Here is a 23,660-nt window from a genome sequence, read left to right on the forward strand (position 1 = left end):
CTAGAGACAAATGACAATGAAAACACGACGACCCAAAACCTATGGGATGCAGCAAAAGCGGTTCTAAGAGGGAAGTTTATAGCTATACAAGCCTACCTAAAGAAACAAGAAAAATCTCAAGTAAACAATCTAACTTTACACCTAAAGAAACTAGAGAAAGAAGAACAAACAAAACCCAAAGTTAGCAGAAGGAAAGAAATCATAAAGATCAGAGCAGAAATAAATGAAATAGAAACAAAGAAAACAATAGCAAAGATCAATAAAACTAAAAGTTGGTTCTTTGAGAAGATAAACAAAATTGATAAGCCATTAGCCAGACTCATCAAGAAAAAGAGGGAGAGGACTCAAATCAATAAAATCAGAAATGAAAAAGGAGAAGTTACAACAGACACCGCAGAAATACAAAACATCCTAAGAGACTACTACAAGCAACTCTATGCCAATAAAATGGACAACCTGGAAGAAATGGACAAATTCTTAGAAAGGTATAACCTTCCAAGACTGAACCAGGAAGAAACAGAAAATATCAACAGACCAATCACAAGTAATGAAATTGAAACTGTGATTAAAAATCTTCCAACAAACAAAAGTCCAGGACCAGATGGCTTCACAGGTGAATTCTATCAAACATTTAGAGAAGAGCTAACACCCATCCTTCTCAAACTCTTCCAAAAAATTGCAGAGGAAGGAACTCTCCCAAACTCATTCTATGAGGCCACCATCACCCTGATACCAAAACCAGACAAAGACACTACAAAAAAAGAAAATTACAGACCAATATCACTGATGAATATAGATGCAAAAATCCTCAACAAAATACTAGCAAACAGAATCCAACAACACATTAAAAGGATCATACACCACGATCAAGTGGGATTTATCCCAGGGATGCAAGGATTCTTCAATATACGCAAATCAATCAATGTGATACACCATATTAACAAATTGAAGAATAAAAACCATATGATCATCTCAATAGATGCAGAAAAAGCTTTTGACAAAATTCAACACCCATTTATGATAAAAACTCTCCAGAAAGTGGGCATAGAGGGAACCTACCTCAACATAATAAAGGCCATATATGACAAACCCACAGCAAACATCATTCTCAATGGTGAAAAACTGAAAGCATTTCCTCTAAGATCAGGAACGAGACAAGGATGTCCACTCTCACCACTATTATTCAACATAGTTCTGGAAGTCCTAGCCACGGCAATCAGAGAAGAAAAAGAAATAAAAGGAATACAAATTGGAAAAGAAGAAGTAAAACTGTCACTGTTTGCGGATGACATGATACTATACATAGAGAATCCTAAAACTGCCACCAGAAAACTGCTAGAGCTAATTAATGAATATGGTAAAGTTGCAGGTTACAAAATTAATGCACAGAAATCTCTTGCATTCCTATACACTAATGATGAAAAATCTGAAAGAGAAATTATGGAAACACTCCCATTTACCATTGCAACAAAAAGAATAAAATACCTAGGAATAAACCTACCTAGGGAGACAAAAGACCTGTATGCAGGAAACTATAAGACACTGATGAAAGAAATTAAAGATGATACCAACAGATGGAGAGATATACCATGTTCTTGGATTGGAAGAATCAACATTGTGAAAATGAGTATACTACCCAAAGCAATCTACAGATTCAATGCAATCCCTATCAAATTACCAATGGCATTTTTTACGGAGCTAGAACAAATCATCTTAAAATTTGTATGGAGACACAAAAGACCCCGAATAGCCAAAGCAGTCTTGAGGCAAAAAAATGGAGCTGGAGGAATCAGACTCCCTGACTTCAGACTATACTACAAAGCTACAGTAATCAAGACAATATGGTACTGGCACAAAAACAGAAACATAGATCAATGGAACAAGATAGAAAGCCCAGAGATTAACCCACGCACCTATGGTCAACTAATCTATGACAAAGGAGGCAAAGATATACAATGGAGAAAAGACAGTCTCTTCAATAAGTGGTGCTGGGAAAACTGGACAGCCACATGTAAAAGAATGAAATTAGAATACTCCCTAACACCATACACAAAAATAAACTCAAAATGGATTAGAGACCTAAATATAAGACTGGACACTATAAAACTCTTAGAGGAAAACATAGGAAGAACACTCTTTGACATAAATCACAGCAAGATCTTTTTCGATCCACCTCCTAGAGTAATGGAAATAAAAACAAAAATAAACAAGTGGGACCTAATGAAACTTCAAAGCTTTTGCACAGCAAAGGAAACCATAAACAAGACGAAAAGACAACCCTCAGAATGGGAGAACATATTTGCAAATGAATCAACGGACAAAGGATTAATCTCCAAAATATATAAACAGCTCATTCAGCTCAATATCAAAGAAACAAACACCCCAATCCAAAAATGGGCAGAAGACCTAAATAGACATTTCTCCAAAGAAGACATACAGACGGCCACGAAGCACATGAAAAGATGCTCAACATCACTAATTATTAGAGAAATGCAAATCAAAACCACAATGAGGTATCACCTCACTCCTGTTAGAATGGGCATCATCAGAAAATCTACAAACAACAAATGCTGGAGAGGGTGTGGAGAAAAGGGAACCCTCTTGCACTGTTGGTGGGAATGTAAATTGATACAGCCACTATGGAGAACAATATGGAGGTTCCTTAAAAAACTAAAAATAGAATTACCATATGACCCAGCAATCCCACTACTGGGCATATACCCAGAGAAAACCGTAATTCAAAAAGACACGTGCACCCGAATGTTCATTGCAGCACTATTTACAATAGCCAGGTCATGGAAGCAACCTAAATGCCCATCAACAGACGAATGGATAAAGAAGTTGTGGTACATATATACGATGGAATATTATTCAGCCATAAAAAGGAACGAAATTGAGTCATTTGTTGAGAAGTGGATGGATCTAGAGACTGTCATACAGAGTGAAGTAAGTCAGAAAGAGAAAAACAAATATCGTATGTTAATGCATGTATGTGGAACGTAGAAAAATGGTACAGATGAGCCAGTTTGCAGGGCAGAAGTTGAGACACAGATGTAGAGAATGGACATATGGACACCAAGGGGGGAAAACTGCGATGAGGTGGGGATGGTGATGTGCTGAATTGGGCGATTGGGATTGACATGTATACACTGATGTGTATAAAACTGATGCCTAATAAGAACCTGCAGTATAAAAAAACAAACAAAACAACTAATACTAAACTTTCATTGGGTTATTTGTATGGAAATATGTTAATATAAATGTTTCAGACATTACATGAAATTTCTAAAAATCTTATATTTGCATTTGTATGGAAATATGTATGGAAATATGTTAATATAAATGTTTCAGACATTACATGAAATTTCTAAAAATCTTATATTTGCATTTGTATGGAAATATGTATGGAAATATGTTAATATAAATGTTTCAGACATTACATGAAATTTCTAAAAATCTTATATTTGTATTTGTATGGAAATATGTATGGAAATATGTTAATATAAATGTTTCAGACATTACATGAAATTTCTAAAAATCTTATATTTGTATTTGTATGGAAATATGTATGGAAATATGTTAATATAAATGTTTCAGACATTACATGAAATTTCTAAAAATCTTATATTTGTATTTGTATGGAAATATGTTAATATAAATGTTTCAGACATTACAAAAAAAAAAAAAGTATTGGCACTGTACATGGAATAGAAAACACATAATACATTTCTTGAATATAAATTAGCAGTGCTAGTTGATGACACTGTTAAGTACTTACTAGAAAATACTGTACATTCTCCCAATAATTCATGTTATAAACTCTATTTCAAATGCCACCTTGCCTCACATGCTTTATTTCATCATTAGGAGAATGTATAAGCTGTTATATAAGTAGATAAAATTGCTTTTATTGAGATGCATATGGACCATTTTCCACTCCAAATTGATTTGCTTTTTGGCCACGTAGTTTAGCATTGAAGAATAACAGTAAGGTATACTTCTTTTAGATTGTACACTCCAGAAGATCACAGCACGAACTTATGATGATTTTTATAGTTCTAAAAATAGACAAAAGAATAAAATTATGCAGTTATCTAATTTACAGAACAACCCATTATTTTGCAGAATGGTCTCATTCTGAGAGTAAGCCCTTCATTGGGATTCCAGTATAATGACATCCTTACCAATCATTTCCACAATTCTAGTCGTACCAGTCTTTAATAGCATTCTGATTGTAATAAAATAAATCAGTGCAACTGTCTGGTGAACCTAAGCTTCTTTGGAATTGAACTGAATTAACATATATAAAATTAGGTAATATGAGTTCTTATTTACTAAATTGATTATTCAACTGGATCTTAAGTACAGGTTTATGCTATGAGATATTAAAATGAGATATTTTTATTTCCAGTATCTGTTTTTTCTTGTACAGAATCTAAGATGGATCTGTCCTATCATCAAATATTACTCTACAGTAACAACTGGTATTCATTTGAATTATAGTCACTAGCTTAATAAAAGCAACAGAAGACATGATTAATAATCAGTATTGAACTAAAATATAATTAATTTGCAGCTCAGCCCTTCACCTGAATTCCATGACTTTTCTCCTTAGCTAGGAATCATTCAATTCCCACTTCAAAGAACCACAGTGAAGGGGAAGTCCTTGATATTTGTAATAATAACTGAGATCTGATCAGATTTCCTTTGGAGGATGTACCTATCACCTCTGCAAAGATCAGATTCAATTAATATCTTCTTATTTGTGTCTGTAGAAGCATGCAAGTCAATTTTAGATATAAAATGAGGTTAAAGGTCAGCCACTCATAAAATATATCTGTTTAAACTAGAATTGCTCTTGTCCAAATGCTCATTGCTTTGCAAAATGTGTTCTTACTGTTTATTTGTTTTTCACAGTTGGTTAAATCTTGACCTACATTGTAACACGGCATTCCTTCACAGTAGGGTGCTCACACCTGCTGAATAAAATACAAATGGAGATGAAAACTCATGGTGAAATAAATGAATGTGTATTTATTTATGAAAATTCTTAGATACGTGAGAAAATATACTCTTCATGTGTGTTAAAGCACTTTCTTTCAATTTACATTATTTTTTAACCAAAGAAGGCCATCTTTCTCCCTAGGTATATATGAGTTAAAGAGATTTTAAAGAAATATTTGTTTAATATTTGTTTAACAAAAGTTTGTCTTAGCACTGGGTTCAGGTATGCCCGTTAACTTCATTTTCTTGTAAAGATTCAGAGACTGTGGAATGGGAATGTTAGAAAAATGGACAGTTGATACATAGAATATATTAGGAAATCAAGGGAAATTAACAATGGAGTGAATTTCTCAAAAACAAAATTCCCAATTTGTCCTTGAACAAATTTGATTTTAGGAGAATTGGGGAAACTGGGAAGTCCTACATGACAAGAAAATAAAGAGAAATTAAGGAATAAAATTATATGGGAAGAAAATAGTAATTCATAAAGTATGTTAAAATGCGAAGACAGTAAATTATTAGAGTGCCAAATAAACTCTAGTAGGGCAGCTAATAATTTTGTACATTAATATTGTACATTCTCATACAAAGTTGATAACAATGATTTTGTTAATCAAATGAAAAGTTTTAAATGCCAGATTTTGAGACTGAAATGAATTTTCTCATTTTCATACATAGATTTCAAGGGAAGGATATTTTAATATTATATCTTGTGAAAACCAATTTAGAAAATTTTACTATATGACTAATTAATGATTGTAGTGACATTTTAAAGTATGAAGTTCCATATAAACATGAAGAAACAGTGCCATTGTTACATGAAAAAAATAAATTATAACCAACTTTCTAGTTTATTGTATGCACATTTATAAAGTTAGTAATAAAATATAATATGAAGTGAGGGATAATATAAATCACAGAAAATAAGCTAAAAAATATAAACGACAGTAATTTGAGTTTTGGAGTAGCAAATATGAGTAGTAATTCCTGAATACACAAAGTTTCATATAAGTTATCATAGCTTTAACATAAAATCTAATCTTCATGGTGAAACCAGGTTCTCTGTATATACACAGATAGATCTGATATAGTTTTCTTCAACTAGATTTTAAATCACAATCAGATTTGGCTAGGCAAGTATTCCCATATTGAACATTGGGCTTCTGAATATCTTATACATATGGATATTTAATTATGCAATATTATACTTCTGCTTCCATTACTCATAATAAGCACATTGTAAACATGTTCAGTATTGACTAAAACCATCATTCCTGAAGCTAGTATTACTGAATATTGACCACTATGGAGGAGCTATATGATTTAAAGCCTCGCTGAACACAGGGAACATTTTTGGCAATCTCAGATCTTACCCTAAACCTCTTTTATCTATTTTAAATCTCTCATAGCATAAAAAATTTTGTCCAGGAAATGGTATCATATTATGAAAATAATAATAATACTTAATTATGTTAAGCCCTTTACTCATTATCTCAGTTTATCCTCACAACTGAGTTAGAAGGGAAATACTACTATTAACACACTCATAACAGATGAAACTAAATTTAAGATGAATGAAGAGTAAATGGCAGAGCAAGGATTTATTTTCATCATTATCATTATTATTACTGAAGAATAAAATTCATGTAGACATGTACACATACCATAAATTTATAGTATATTTCAGGAATTTATAAGAATTCATTGGTGAAACCATTGGAATTTTGTATGTAAAAATGTTTTTAATTATGAATTCCATTTTTTATACATGTAAGATTATATTTATTTTCTATTTATCCCTTCATTATTAGCTTTAGTAAATTGTATTATAAAGACATTTTAAAATTTTATCAGTTATAAAGTTTATTGGTTTACATTATGTATGTCATCCACTTTAAAAAAAATTTGTTTTATTGAAGTGTAGTTGATTTACAATGTTGTGTTAATTTATGCTCTACAGAAAAGTGATTCAGTTATACATATATATGCATTATTTTTCATATTCTTTTCATTGTAGTTTATCACAGGATATTGAATATAGTTCCCTGTGTTATACAGTAGGACCTTGTTGTTTATCTATTCTATATATAATAGTTTGCATCTGCTAATCCCAAACTCCCTATCCATCCCTCCCCCACTTCCATCCTCCTTGGCCACCACAAGTCTGTTCTCTATGTCTGTGAGTCTGTTTCTCTTTCATAGATAAGTTCATTCGTGTCATATTTCAGATTCAACATGTAAATGATATCATATAGTAGTTGTCTTTTCCTGACTTACTTCAGTTAGTATGGTAATCTCTAGGTCCATCCATGTTGCTGCAAATGGCATTATTTCACTCTTTTTATGGCTGAGTAGTATTCTACTGTATATACGTGCCACATCTTCTTTATCCATTCATCTGTAAATGGACATTTAGGTTGTTTCTATGTCTTGGCTAATGTGAATAGTGAACATAAGGGTGCATGCATCTTTTTGAATTATAGTTTTGTCTGGATATATGCCCAAGAGTGGGATTGCTGGATCACATGGCATCTCTATTTTTAGTTTTTTGAGGAACCTCCATACTGTTTCCCATAGTGGCTGCAGCAATTTACATTCTCACCAACAATGTAAGAGTGTTCCCTTTTTTTTACACCCTCTCCAGGATTTGTTATTTGTAGATTTTTTTAATGATGTCCATTCTGACCAATGTGAGGTGGTACCTTACTTTAGTTTTGATTTGCATTTCTCTAATAATTAGTGCTGTTGAGCATCTTTTCATGTGCTGTTGGCCATCTGTATGTCTTCTTTGGAGAAATGTCTATTTAGGTCTTCTGCTCATTTTTTATTGAATTGTTTGTTGTTGAGTTGTATGAGCTTTTTGTATATTTTGGAAATTAAGCCCTTGTCAGTCACATCATTTGCAAATATTTTCTCCCAGTCTGTAAGTGCCTTTTCGTTTTGTTTATGGTTTCCTTTGCTGTACAAAAGCTTGTAAGTTTGATTAGGTCCCATTTGTTAATTTTTGCTTTTATTTCTATTGGCATCCACTTCTTATTGAACCCATAAGGATGTCCTTTTTTCATTTAATAGCATTTATTTGTGTTTTCTTTCCCTCTCTGTCTTCTAATTTTCTTGATTAAATTGCTAATGATTTTTCAATGTTACTGATTGTTACAAAAAGCAACTTTTTTAATTTATTGATTGTCTCTACTGTCTATTTCATCTATTTCTGTTCTTTATTATTTCTTTTTAAGGATGACTTACTGTTTTGTTTTGTTTAGTCATTTGTTTTCTTATGTATTTGTTTTTTAGTTTCTTCAGTTAGAAGGTGAAATCATTTGTTCAAATTCCAAACAAGTGCTGTTACTCTGTTTTTACTTTTTAAAAAAATTTTGATAAAAAACATGTAACATGACATCTACCTTTTTAATGAAGTTTTAAGTGTACAGTACAGTATTGTTAGCTATAAGCACGATGTTGAAAGGAGATCTCTAGAAAATTTTCATCTTTCACAGTGGAAACTCTAGACTCAATGTAAAGCAACTGCTAGGGCAATCAGCAGTGACCAAGTTTATTGGGATCAGATGATATGCAGGACTAACCATTTAAAACTTTCAAAAACGATGGTTCACTAAGAAGCTGTGTGCCTGCACAGAGTGGAAAGGAGGATTATTAATGGTACAATTTGGCATAATGTATATAAAACATTTAATAAAATTAACATGTTTTGTAAATGATTCCTTGTTCAAGACACTATTATTTTGGATTTTTTTCCATTTTGTGCCACTAAACACAATACCTATCTGATACCAAGAGTAAGCGTATTTTCTAAGCATATTTTGGGCCAGGCAGAAATAATAATTTAAGTGTTCTCTTCATTAATTACATAGCATATGGCATACTAATCATTCACAAGGTTAACACAAAAGAATATGCTAGTTTTAAAAAGTTATAATTCTTTATAATTCTTGATCAATCCAAGAACAATCTCATATTTACAAGTTTTCACAAAATGTAACAAGTTTTCACATCAGTGTGTATGCATTGATTTCAAATTCCATCATGATCATTTTATTCTAAACATCTACTCCATATTCTGGCAACTGATGATGCAAACACAATCCAAGAATTATTTTGCTGATTTTAGTGTTGAATGGATGTACACATAGAAAGATGTCAGTTGAAGAACAATAGAAATATTGTCATTCCTTTTAGGAGCAAATTCTTCTTAGGAACATGGGTGAGATTTTGATTGTTTGGTATTTTTTAGGCTTTTACTCCATGTTAACTGCCTAAATGAGATAGACACATATACACAGAGGAATAATGGACAATAGAAAACAATGTGTTTTGTCATTAGCTTTACTCTGTTTCCAGCACCAAAGCATATCTAAAGAAAAAGCCTATGGCCTATGCGCAAGGATTAAATAGGGCCTCCTACCATTCTATTATTCATTTAATATCAATTCTAGGAAAATCAAACTCCTCCTGAGGAAAGTCAGCTTTAAACTAAAGTCCCTGACTACTTTAGAATTTGAAGAGGAGATCGTGCATAAAAGCATAACAATTTTACATACAACAATCCCGACCATTGTTAATTATGGATCAGTATTTGCAATATGACATGATTGGTATTTTCTTCTCCTTTTGGTGGAAAAGAGAGGGGATGAGTTACCTCAGAAAGCAGCAAAGAGGCAAAAGCATTGTTGATGTGTGGAGAAAGGAATGAGAGCCTCTCTGCCTCTTCTCCCAGTTTTAATTTTTTCCTTAAACTATTTGGCTTAATGATTAAATCTATGGTCAGTCATGGATAGAGTTTACCATTCAGGGGACAATATCAGTTAACCATCAAGGAAAAATTATTATAGTCATATATGATTATTTTGTAAACACCATTGTTTCTTTGTAGACACTTGGGACCAGGATACATGACACATTAGCTGCTGTCCAGATCCCTTTGAATAAGACATTAATTTACTTCAAGGTCAAAGATCCAGTCTGATTCTATTTCCTAAATTGTATCCTATTCCATTGCTCACACATCATTATACAATTTCATAAAATTCATATGGGTGATAGCTTAATGCAATGAAAAAATATGCCCTATATGTGAACAATATGAGTGACTTCCTATTGTTAAATTTGCCCAAAGAATTTTGATTTCTAAAATAAACCCCCTCAGTCAGAAAACATATAGCATAATAAATTAATATTCATATATCTAAAGTCCCAATGTGATTTCAATCATTATCATTAATGATCTGAGTCCCTTATTTGTTAGAGGTAGCCTAATCTGTCACCCACTTTTATGACCACCTTAGTTATCTCAAAATTTAAATAAATTTAATTCTAATCTCTCATGAGGCTCATTTTCAAACCCTCCCAAAAGTCAGTCTATTATGGTAATGTACCCTACCATACCACATAATTTAAGACACAGTGTCACTGCACCAGTTGTAGCATTTCCTAAGCAACTAGAATGTTTTCATATTGTTAAGTGTCTACCATGAAGCATAGTAGACATTTGCTGCTGTTGTAAATGGTAAGATAATACAAAAGGGAAAAGAAATCTTAGTTTTAGATTGTCCCATGCTCAATTTAATCTATGTTAGAGTAAAAGGAGGAACCAACCAGCAATGAAGAATGATATCTAGAGCTTAACTGAACTCAGCTGCCTATATTAAGGTGTAGCACCTCCGTGTGAGAAAAAAATCAAAGACAGGAAATAAGAAGGTAACCTACCTTAACTAAAATGATGGACTTTCTTATTATGTAAACATGAATGGAGAAAGCAAAAACATGAGAGATGACTTTTATCGCACAGTGATACTCCCCACAAATAACTGTGGTTGAATTAATGTCTCCTACTTCGAACAAATGGATTAACATTCTCTTCAAATTAGAAAACATGGAAGGAGTAGTGAAGCCAGCAGAAGGCAGGAAATATTCACATATAAGGTATTTCAGAGGTCTGGGAAATTTCTCACTTGCACTTACCTTAACTATTCCTTTATCTAAAGCATAAGCTGAAAAGGTAGAGATAATTTTCACAATTCTGTACAAGCTAAAGAAAGAAAGAAAGAAAGAAAGAAAGGAAGGAGGGAGGGAGAGAGGAAGGAAGGAAAAAAGATAAAACTGTAACTATATATTCATAAGGGCCAAATAGAGTTGTATAAAAGCAGAAGTATTAATACTTGAAGAATTTGCCTTACAGGAGGAAATTTGCATAAATGGAAAAAAGAAAACAGATTGCACACCTATTGCACACCAGTATACATAATACATTTATTGAAAGAGAAAGTAAGAGTTGAATTGTTATTATTGTTTGCCTTTCTATGATTGCAGAAAATCACCAGTAATTTTAGTCATTCATTTCTCCTTGTTTTCATACACTTTAAGACCCAATTCTTTATCTGCTTGCTAAGGGGAAAATAGCAAAAGGATCATATAGCAAAAGCTTCTATATGATACCTACTTAAACTTTACACTTGGGGGATAATTTTCCACCTAATTATTTTTAGTGAAGAACTTTTTCAGAATTGAAAGGCAAATTGTACATATATATAGTGGGTTTGATTTTCTCATTTAGAATATAGTCATTTTAATAGCAGACATAATTAAGCTAAAACATTCAGAGGTTTAAGAATAGATCCCACTTATGGATATTTGTTAGATGAATACTTTAATTTTATGCTTTAAGACGTAAAATTTGAACCATAAAAGTTATCTGAAGATATATTTGGAGACATATTCAAACCATGATTTTTTTTTTGTCCCATTAAATTTTTTTTTTTGTACTTTTTCTAGAAATACTCTTCACATTTGTTTATTCTTGTGGCACAGTGATTTCAGGTAGGTATAGTCAATAGTAGATCTGGCAAAATTGCTCGCATTACTTTCAGATCTCTATTTGTTTTAGAATATTGAATCTAGCCTGGCACTGTCAGCTAGATAGAGTGATTGTTTTTTTACACTTAATAAGAACTGACTCTGTGATTCTGATATAATATCTCATACCATATAACATTTAAATTTGGTACGTAGGCACTTTTCCCTGTGTTAATATAGCAATGTTAACTGTATAGGTATACTGTATCTGTTTGCTATCCATCCATCTAAAATATATGCCCCTAATATAGCACAAATTAAATAATTTGCCCCTAATAATTAATTTGCCCCTAATATAGGCAAATTAAAATATGCCCCTAATATAGCACAAATTAGGGGCATATAAAATTTTAAATAAACAAATATAACAAATTAGAAATTATTTGATTAGAAAACTGAATTTATATGTTACACTTTAATGATAATCAGAAACTATGGTGGGCAATTTATGTACATTAGCCCATTTAAACTTCTACAAATTCCCTTAGCAAATTAAAAATGTTTCATAGAGTTTAAAAAAGCTATTCAAGGTAACTAAGTTTTAGTTTAAAGAAACTGAGATTGAATGTTTACTCTAACATACTATCCAATTAAATTAAATAAAGCAAATACTTTTGCGGGGTGGGGGTCAGGTTATGGGGACATAGATCCAGTCATTAAAAAAATTCTAGTTCATAAAATTCCTCAATGTTTTCTCCAAACTGCTGCCATTTTTGTATATCTTATCCTGTAACCACTCTTTCAATATTGTTAAAAGATATAGAGAAGTTAATTGTTATTTCTGTCACTTTACTCCTGTATTCTAATTTGATTTTTTTTCTGGCTACATTCAGTATGGAGTTTTTATCTTCAATTTCCATCAGTTTTTCAGCATCACCAAAGTTTGACTATGATGTGTCTAGCTGTACTTTTTCCTGTGTTTATTATATTTTTATTTCTGGATAAAGATTATAATCTATTGTACAAATTTAATTTTTATTATAGAGCTATGAGTAGCTAGCAATATTTTAAAAATTACAACTCTCTTGCTTTAAGTGGCTAATATTAAAACTAATGAAATAAATAACATCCCATATTGTAAGCAATAAATGCATATTTGTTCTTAATATTTGATATGAAAAAAATGCACTAAATATCCATTTCTGGTTGTACTTCTCTTTATGAAGAGAATGTGGTATATTCCTGCCTGGTGGCATGTGCCTTAACCAGGAAAATATAGAGGTGGTTAGCAGTGTTAAAAGATTTCTAGGATACAAAGAGAAAGGATTGTTTCTAAGAGTAGCTCAGGTCACTCTAAAGTAACTTCAGAGTAGGTGAAGCTTCTGGATTTGGTTCCCTTTGAATAGTTTTCCTTTCGATAATCTGTGTGTTATAGGAGAGACCAAATTTAAAACTTCTTCTCAAACATTAGGCCTTTACTTTAAAATTTGACAAAGGATAAGGACAGACAATTCACAAAGCAGAAAATAAAAATAGTAACCAACTTCTGAAGAATGCCCAATTTTATCATTTCACTAGTTTTAAAAATGATCTTTTTGGATATTATGTTTCAATATCAATATATAATTAAAGACTAACATTGGTTAAATCTTGATAGTAGGAATACAGAGATTTTATATTTTCTTTTTCCCGGGTTTTTCTGAATTTTATATTTTTAAAAATGTGTTACTTTTGTAATTAAAATATACATATCATCTACCTCTATTGAATCTACTTTAATGGAAACCATGGGAACAGTGCATTTAAAATGCTTATTTTTTAACCCTATACATTATAGCCATAGACTCAGATATAAAATATCACATATGAGTGATTAAGGCATTACAATAAGGCAAGAAAGAAAATTAAAAGTCATTAAAGTTTAGAAAGGAGGAAATAAAATTGCCCTAATTTACAGATGATACAACTTTCAGCGTAGAAAATCCCAAGGAACCTATAAGCAAACTCTTAGATAATAATAAATGTGTTCAGAGAGGTTGCAGAATACAAGATCAACACACAATTAGTCATATTTTTAGGCCACAACATTTCTATCACAATGGCTATAATACAAAAAAATAGTGACAACCCTAAATGATGATGAGGATGCAAAAAACTGGATAACTCATACATTGCTGGTGAAATGTTAAATGTATAGCCACTTTGGAAATAGTTTGGCAGTTTCTTTTTGTTTCTTATAAATTACCGTATGCAATTACTATAGGACCTAGCAGTCATGCCCCTGGGCATTTTATCTCAGAGAAAAGAAAACATATTTATTCAAAAACGTAAGCATTAAAGATCATAGCCTGTGCATTAATGGTCATAAATGCATTAAATTTTTTTTTTTAAATTAAAAACAGTAGATGCCCTTCAACTGGTGAATAGCTTATCAAACCAAAATATATTGATTCCATGGAATACAGTTCAATAATAAAAGAGAAAGGGCTATTGATAACATAACAACTTTGATGAAACTCCTGCGAATTTTGCTGAGTGAAATAAGCTAAGCTAATCCAGAAAGGTTGCATACTGTAAGATTCTATTTATACAACATTTTAAAATGAAAAAATATTAAATGGAGAACAGATTAGTGGTTGCCAGGCTTTAGGTATGGAGCAGGAAGTAGGGGGTGGGATGGAAATTTTCTATATCTTGACTGTGGCGGTGGATATAAAAACGTTTACACTTGATACAATTGTTTTGCACTAAATACACATGCGCACACCACACACACACACACACGCAACTTGGAGTACAATTAAACATGGGAATTTTGAATAAGGTCAGTGGATGGCAGCAATGTCAATATCCTGGTTTTGCAAGATGTTATCATCGAAGGAAACTGTACACAAAATCTCTTATGTTTTAACAATCATATGTGAATCTATAAATTAGCTCAATAAAAATTCAATCAAAAAATTTTAAAGATTAAGTGTATCCTATCATCACAAAGAAACAAGGACATTTCACATCTATTCCTCCAAATTCAGAACAATATCTCATATAAGTTAACCTTAAATTATCTAGTTAGTTTTTAGTCAGGTGCATATTGAAATTTATGCAGTTGAGGGTTTTCTAATTCATTTTACTTTTATATTTAGCCAATGGACTGTATGTTTTCATTTAAGTAATTATAATGAAAAATTATATAAACACATATTAAAGATACTCAGTAATTTTTTTTAACTTGTTAAATAAGATTATACACAGAAAGTCTACTTTAATCTTATTGGCTATTTTTAATATTCTATAAAAATATGGCAATTTTAACTATATATTTTTGTAAGTAACTATTCGTAATATGGTGAACCTTATGGGTAAAATATAAATGAACAGTGGAAATTTCTGCAGGGTGTGTGTGGAGGGGATGGGAACCTTTGCTTTGTTGGCTTCATGCAGTTCCAAATCTGTGATCTGTTTCAAATCAGTGTTGCAACCTATTAAAATGCTGAAGAATTTACATTTTACTTGTGTTTTGCATTGAAAGGAAAATGACTAAAACTCCTCTATTTTGTAAGCATCATTTAATTTTGATTCTATAAATGTACAAAAATCCATAGGACAAGACCAGTAACATGTATTTTGTTCATCCACCCACCCATAATCATTTTGTCAATCAGAATTTTCCCATAGACATCTGAAATTAATTGCAGGGAAGAGCACTTACCAATGATAATTTCCTTTTGGACAGCCTCAGAAAATCTGTTGCCCAAAGAGATGACTATTGGAGAAACATCTGAAAATACGACCACATTTCAGGCGGTTTTTTTGGGTCCGAAAGAACCATGACCTTGCAGCTTGTGACAAGTGACCTGTGAACACTGGGATTGAAGTTTAACCACTATTTTGATGTTCTGCCTATTACGTGTATCATTTAAAACAAATACTGTTACTCTTTTTGTGCTTATTCAACACACTACATTTATAAGCCAAAACTGTCCCAGATATGTACCGCACAAAAATGCCACAGATAGGTACAGCACAATTGAATAAAATGTAGTTTTTACTAAGGTGATAAAACACTATAAATATATATGATATTTTAAAACCCCAGATGTTCATAGCATTTATAAAACAACCATAAAATAGTTTAAATATGCTGCACAAAGAGTGGGAAAAAAATCACTACAAGTTCTATAATGACACCTTTTAAGGAATATTAGGAGCAGATTTCTTTAAATCAAAAGCACTCAAAGACTCAATACACAGTAACTGAAGACCATGGAACCAAGAAACTAAAACAACAAAGAATAGAGAGACAGAGTTTTATTTCTTTTTATCTGTCTTCTGGTTCAAGAAAGGGGATAGGAAAGAAATTTCAATTTGGTTGCTTCTTTTTAGACCTTGCCTTTTGGAAAATGTATAGATCCCATTAGTTAAGTCTTTTTCAATATGTAAAAAAATATGTTCTTCCAACAGTTATAAATGAGGACACGTGAATTTCCATTGTCATTGATTGTCTTGGTCAACTGACTGGTTTGTTGGCTGTGATAATTTACGACCCGTAACTATTTTCAAAGACAAAAGGAAAATATTGCAAATAAATATAAGTAGGAAAAAATTACCTGGTCCAGCAATGTTTTTGTTAGTTCTGTTAGTAAGAATTAAGACTTTAGTTCTACTGAGAAGAAGGTAGTAATCTTAGTCCCCAGTGAGCCTAAATTCCTGTGATGATCTAAATTTTAAAGTAAAATGTAGACTTCTGGCCATTGTCATATTGTAATAGCATCAAATCAAAGTTCACTTCTATTTTATATACAATAATTAGATAACTTCCTGGTGATAGACAAGAAATCCTGATTGCATACTGCTGTCATCCTATGATGTGTGATTATATATAGGTGCATTCTATTCAATTTTATTAATTTTCACTTGGATGCCCATGGACACTTGAGTCTGACTATGCTCCAAACTGGTTTCATCATTTTCCTCATATGTGTTCTTTCTTCTAGATTTCCTCTCTTTCTACTTGGATTCTTTATTTACCATCCACCCATGTCAAAAATTTGGAAATTCTGTGAGAGTCTAATATTTCAATCCTCTCTTACATTTAATCTCTGACCATATCCTGTTTATCCTATCTCCATAACATCTCTAATATTCATCTTCTTTCATTTCAGTTTCTACTCCTTTATTACTTGCAATAGTTATCTCATTGGTCTCAGTATCAGAACTTGTGATCAGTCTCCCCCAGAGTGTCTGTGTTGATCTTCCTAAATTACAAACATGTTTCATATTTCTCCTCAATTTAGGGCACTTCCCAATTGTTTACAGGATGAAATCCAAATTTCTTAACTTGTTCTTTACTCTACTTACCTTAAGGTCTTACAACTACTCATAGGCTTCACCTGGGCTGGGATTAGTTATTCATTTCACCACTTTATATTCAGCATATTTACTAACACCTGACACATAGTAGATGCTCAAATATTTATTGGATGGAATAAAATATCTTTTGCTTTGTTTCTCTCACTGCCTATGCTCAAACTAAACTGTCTTTGCTTACGTAGCTTTCTCTGACATGAATGCCTTTCTTCTGCCATGTTCAATGTTGATTGTCAGCTACGTAAAATCAAAGGCTAGTTTTGTTCAAATTTCTAATGCCACTTGCTAGCTCAGTGCTTAGTTTTTTAATGGGATTAATGTATTGGTTGATTAAAAAATATAGTTATAAATCCATTCACATATTTACTTTCTTCAGTACTTTTATTCCTAAATAAAAGTAATCAAAATAGTAAAGAAAGATGTAGAAGTGACCAGTGGGAAAAAATGTGTTATAAGGCAAGCAGTGGATATGGAGAACAGTGTTTTGTGCTTTGTAGTGCAAACAAAGAAAGCCATGGGAAGCAATTAAAAGGGTTTCAAACAAGGAAACAATACCATTATGTTTTAAAAATATGGCTTTGATGCACTGGAGAATTTAGTAGAAAAATATAAAATTGGAAGCTAAGAAACCAGTTAGGAGGGTATATCTAGGGGCTAGGGAAGAGGTGATGGTGATTTGTACTTGTGATTTGGCAGGAGGTATGAAATTAGAATCAAGAAAGGGAATACATGAAGTAAGAATTAGAAAATTTCAAAACATCAATAATGATTCCCACTTTTCAGCTTGAGCAACTAGATGGATTGAGGTATCCTTTACTGAGACATAGCAAATTAACTGTGCTATTGGCAAAGACTAGATAGATAGGCAAATGGGATAGATTATTATAAGCCAGGTGTTCATAAAGCAAGCCATTACAAATTAATGGAGAGTACAAAGATTATTCAATATATGGTGTTGGGACAATTTATTAATTATTTGCTTTAAAGACACCTATTTTTTTAACCTCTCATAACATTACAAATTTTTAAAATCTTGTTAACTAAATAAAGATACAATTGAAAATCTGGTAAGTCTGAAAGAAAATGAAACTAAGTGTCAGACTTCTTAAGGAAAAATACTAAAATTCAAAGTGATAATAAATATCACAATTAAAGGTGTACTTGGTTTCAGTATCATAAGAACTAAAAACTTTAGTATATAGCATGTAATCCAAATTGATTTTCAAATGAGAACCCTATTTGTAGAATATGGCCAAGGGTTAGTACATTAAGAGTGCATTGGTAGAAATCAGGAAAATAAATAAAATTCATGTTCAAAAATAGGCAAATCATTTGATCATCTAATTCACAAAAGAAGGGCATAAGAAAGCTATTTTCATGTTTTCTAATAATTAAATTAATATAAATTAGGTATAGATCTACCTTTTGACCACTAAGTTACCATACCAGAAAAAAAAAAAATAGTGGCCATGTCCTATTCTAGTGAAAAAGCAACTTTCATATATTGCCAATGGCAGTATAAATTGATCATTAACTTGATCATAAGATATTCTTGTAACACCAAAAACTGATGATATATACAGCATCATTAAATGATTACATATATAATACCGTAGTCATTTGCTGGGCTATTATTATTGCTAGGATATTTTTTAACGTGGAAAAAGCTTGTGACATACAGATGGTACCAAAGTTTATGTACAATATTAGTGCAATTGTATTTTAAAATACTCTGTATTCAAAAACTCTAACATGGAAAAAAGATGAATTTCAATTTCTGACCTTAAGGCAGACAAGATATTTTAAAACGACCTTCCACTACAAAATAAATTAAATCCTTCATGGGACATAATTTTTTACTGCATGTAAAAGAATTAAGATCCCCCAATTTTTTTTTAAATTATTAAATATTTAGGAAATGTTTAAGGAATTTTTAAATGGCAAAAAATATAAGCAACCAAGAAGACACATTCTGAAATTATCAGATTTGAAAAATAATAAAAATAAAACATAAGGAAATAGAAATAAAATAATTGACAAAAAAAAACTCAGTAAGTGGGCACAAAGAAAATTAGACACAAGTAAAGAACGAATTAATAACTCAAAAGACAATTTTTTAATTATTTAGAATGTAGCCCCAGAAGATAAGAATATAAAAATATTTTTAAATGAGGTTAAGAAATATGAATAACTAATGGGATAGTTTACATATGTCTAATGAGAGTCACCAAGAAAACATAGAAAGAATGATAAGAAAAAGCAATATGAATAAATAATAACTGAGTTTTAACCAAAACTGATGATGAATCTGCAGAAGAAGAAAGTATAATGCATACTAAGCAGGATAAAATAAAAGAAAATTATGATGTAGACCCATTGTAGAGAAACTGAAGAATACTGGAATTAAAAAATTACCTGTAAATAAATAGCAGTTAGGTGATTAGCACACTTCAAAACAGCAGAAGAAAAAGTTGGAATTCGGTCCTGTAATCTCTTCAGAATTTGGGAAGAAATTGACCATAAAACCTGAAATTTGTGCACTAAAAATCATCTTTCAGGAACAAAGGAAAAATAAACATATTTTCCATCAAAATTTGTACTTACTACCATGAAAATTAAACAAAGAAAAACTTCTAATGGACAAACTTTCAAAATAACAAAAGTGATCCCTAAAAATCTAAGATGAGAGAAGAAATGCTGAGCATGTAGCTCAGTACTACAATGTATTTACATGTAGTTTGTCTACAGAAAGTACTGACAAGGATAATGTCTAATTAATAGAGTATAAAAAAGGACAGAATGAAAATTTGTGGAAAAAATGTTATGGAAATTAGAAGTATGTTGATACAGAGTAAAAGATCCTAAGCTTTTATTTAGGAAGATGATTAAGACATTAACTTCATGTATTACCTTGCATAAAGTGGTAAAGTTTCAGTGGTATTGCCTTTAAAATAAAAGAGAGAGTATAAGACACCCAAACCAGCAGAGAGGGGAAAAAAGTAGGAATTTTTAAATGATTAAAAAGTTAAATGGAAAATGATATCAAAGAACATAGAAGAAGCATAGCAAAAGCAGAATAAACAGAAAGTCTATAAATTGTGATCAAATTTAAAGTGTTAGACAAAATGTACCATTTAAAAGATAATTGTCATATAGTATTTTTTAATGAGCTTTGTACTTTTTACAGGAGATTCACTTAAAACATAACAAAAAAAGATTAAAATATAAGCGATAGAAAGCAATAAAACACTAACTAAAAGATTGCTGTGTTTATATTATTCCAAATATAATTTAGGGCAAAAAGTCAAGAATAAAGATGGTTCCCATATAATAAGAAAACATCTGCTCCCCAGGAAGCTGTATGAAGTCAAAACCTTCATGCACCTAATAAACATTCACAAAATATATAAAACAAAATTTGTTAGAACAACAGAAAAATGTTTTAAAATCCACCATTAGGGTGGGCGATTTCAAAATGGCACTATTAATTATTGATAGGTCAAAACACAATTAAAACAATAAAGTTGTAGATGATTTAAACAACTTAATAATGTGTTTGCTTGGTAGTGTGGGGGACTTAAAACACACTGCTATCAAATCTAGTGAATCCACATTCTTCTTGAGTATACAAAGAACATTTACAAATGAATAATCATATACTTTGCCAAAAAAAAAACTCTCAAAAAAGTTTAAAAAAATAATTACAGAGACCACATCTTCCCATTCTAGAAATAAAAGTAGCAATCAATAGCAAAAAGACAAAAGAAATGAATTTTGTTTAAAAAAAAGAAAAAGCTAAATCTCTATAAAAAAAATAATGACAATTAAAAATGGGCCAAAGACCTGAACAGACACCTCAGCAGAGAAGATATAAGGATGGCAAGTATGTCATCTTTATGAAAAGATGCCCTATGAAAAACGTCTCTATGAAAAGATGCTCCACATCTTATGTCATCAGGGAAACACCAATTAAAACAACAATGAAATACCACTAACCATCTATTAAAATGGCCAAAATCCAGAACACCAATTGCTGGTCCAAATATGGAGGTATGGGAATTCTCATTCATTGCTGGTAGGAGCCCAAAATGGTAAAGCCATTTTGGAAGACAGTTTGGAGTTTCTTACAAAACTAAATATACTCTTACCATACAATTCAGAAATCACACTCCTTGGCATTGACCCAAAGGAGTTGAAAATTTATGTCCACACAAAAAACCTGCACATGAATGTTTATAGAAACTTTATTGATAATTGCCAGGACTTGGAAGCAGCCAAGATGTCTTGTCTAACAAGATGTCTAACAGTTTAAAAACAAACTGTGGTACATTCAGACAATGAAATATTATGCAGTGCTAAAAAGAGATGAGCTATACAGCCTTAAAAAGACATGGTGGGAACTTAAATACACATTACTAAGTGAAAGAAGCCAACTGGAGAAGGCTCCATACAGTATGATTCCGATTGTGTGACATAAGAGCAAAACTGTGGAAGCAATAAAAACATCAGTAGATACAAGGGAAGAGGGGAGAGATGCAAAGGCAGGGCAAAGAGGATTTTTAGGGCAGTGAAAATACTATGCATGATAGTATAATTACGGACATATGTCCATACATTTGTCCAAATTCATAGAGTATATATGCAGTTATGTTATCTATATATATTTATTTATATAATATGTATATACATGTGAATATATATAATTTCAGAAACTAGATTCTTAGCATTTAGGTTCACAGTTTTAAAACTGAAAAGGTCCTTAAATGCCTAAATGTCTTATCCAATATTCACATTTTATGTCACAAAAATGAAAGTGAGTAATTAAAATTTACACAACAAAGGATTTAGGCTAGAAAGAATTAACTATTCATATAAAAGTTGTATATTTTGGTCAGAAATTCTTACCTATCTGCTACATACGTCTATCTCTACCTCTGTCTCTCTACCTATACCAATACCCATCAATACCTATACCTACACCTGTATCTGTATCACTTAACTACAGCTGTGAGGTTTTGTAGAAATGACAGCCGATGCTCTTTTCCAGCTTGAATAGGGTGTGTCCCCGTGTGTTACGTAACTAATTAATTGCAGAATTCAGTCTTTATTGAACAAAAATTTTGACTTCAAAATTAAACACTCTTTCTACGCTATACTCTTTCTATGCTTTCTGCTGCCTGTAATGAATTACATAATTAACAAAACATTGATTAATTTTAAATGATTATAGATTGGTAAAATTAATATAGTTACATGCCAGACAGAATGATTTTCATTTTAAAAACACTATTATATTTCATACATCAAATATTATGTCTTTTATTTCTCACAAGAAACAGAAGCTCTCTCCAAAATCTTAATACATCTCAAAAGTCTGATATCTTTTATATATTATTTAATAGATTAGTCAATCCAATTACAACTGATTCACTAATTTTATTTTTAAATGTTTCTTAACATATAGAGGGTAGGACTAGAAGACCATCTGATACTAAGTGACTCAAATATGCAATAGGAAATGTAAGACATATATCTATCCACATTCACACCAAATGAAAAAAGAATGGTTTTAACAATTCGAGTCACACTTTAGGAAAAGGAAACAAACCGGGGCTAGTAAACCGAACACCAGTTTTCTGGAAAGACTGAGACATTGAACTGTGCAAACTAGAGAAAAGCTGACACTACCTTAATTAAATTGATACTACTAGTGATGCCCTGATAGTGTACTTGTCAGGGTATAAATTCTTATAACATCAAATAAAAATGACAAACTTCCCCAAGGACCTAATATAAGTTCTTCTAGAGGGCATTAGTTAACACAAATTACTTCTAGGATGTTTCATTTAAATTACTTAGAGTCCAAGTGAATGGGAGCTGAGCTAAACCACATATCTCACCTGCTGCATAGTCAGAAGAAAAGACGAAAAAGAGTCCTGGGAAAACTCATTGTGTAACACCAGCCAGAGGTGTAATTGTGGAGCAATTTTTTTTTTACAATTTTTGAATACTGTAATTAAAGAAGTCTTCAGAGATAATACGGACATATACATCAGAAGGTCACTTTTGTAGTGATGAATAGTTTATAATAGAAAAAGCTGTTGTCATTTGCATCTCATTGCAAGCTCTGCATCTTGAGAAAGATTATATGTGACTCCTAAGTTAAGAATTTTAGTTTTCATGTATAATTTCAACTTTCTTTTCCAATTCTCTGTGAAATGAGGTCTAGCCTTGCCAAAGCAGAACACGTGTCAACCGAAATCATGAAGGCTTCTGAGCTACCAGGACAGTGATTCTTAAGAAACCAAGTGTTACTGTAACACTTGTCTCTCACGACTGAGGAGATGTGATGGCCTTGCTGGTAGTGTGAAGACAGTGATCACCAGTATGACAGTGAGAGGACGAAACACTCTGCCTAGCTGCCTGGCTTCCAGACTTCAGAAATTTATACTGAACAAAGCTGACAGCTTTGAAGAAGC

At 31.6% G+C, this 23,660-nt stretch overlaps 1 long non-coding RNA gene across 3 annotated transcripts; it reads right to left on the reverse strand.

Annotated features, from left to right (window-relative positions):
- Positions 1 to 3,710: 3,710 nt before the first annotated feature.
- LOC130704668 (uncharacterized) lies at positions 3,711 to 15,637 on the reverse strand. Of its 3 annotated transcripts, XR_009005114.1 has the most exons (4): positions 15,524 to 15,637; positions 7,282 to 7,402; positions 4,898 to 4,979; positions 3,711 to 4,058 (listed from the first exon to the last, which is right to left on the reverse strand). It is a non-coding gene; the product is annotated as an uncharacterized LOC130704668 (long non-coding RNA). The 3 variants fall into 3 exon arrangements; XR_009005113.1 differs by lacking the exon at positions 7,282 to 7,402 and having other exon boundaries at positions 4,898 to 4,976; XR_009005112.1 differs by lacking the exon at positions 7,282 to 7,402.
- Between the last annotated feature and the right edge of the window lie 8,023 nt (positions 15,638 to 23,660).

This window comes from Balaenoptera acutorostrata, chromosome 13 (assembly GCF_949987535.1).
Source record: "Balaenoptera acutorostrata chromosome 13, mBalAcu1.1, whole genome shotgun sequence".
NCBI lineage: Eukaryota > Metazoa > Chordata > Mammalia > Artiodactyla > Balaenopteridae > Balaenoptera > Balaenoptera acutorostrata.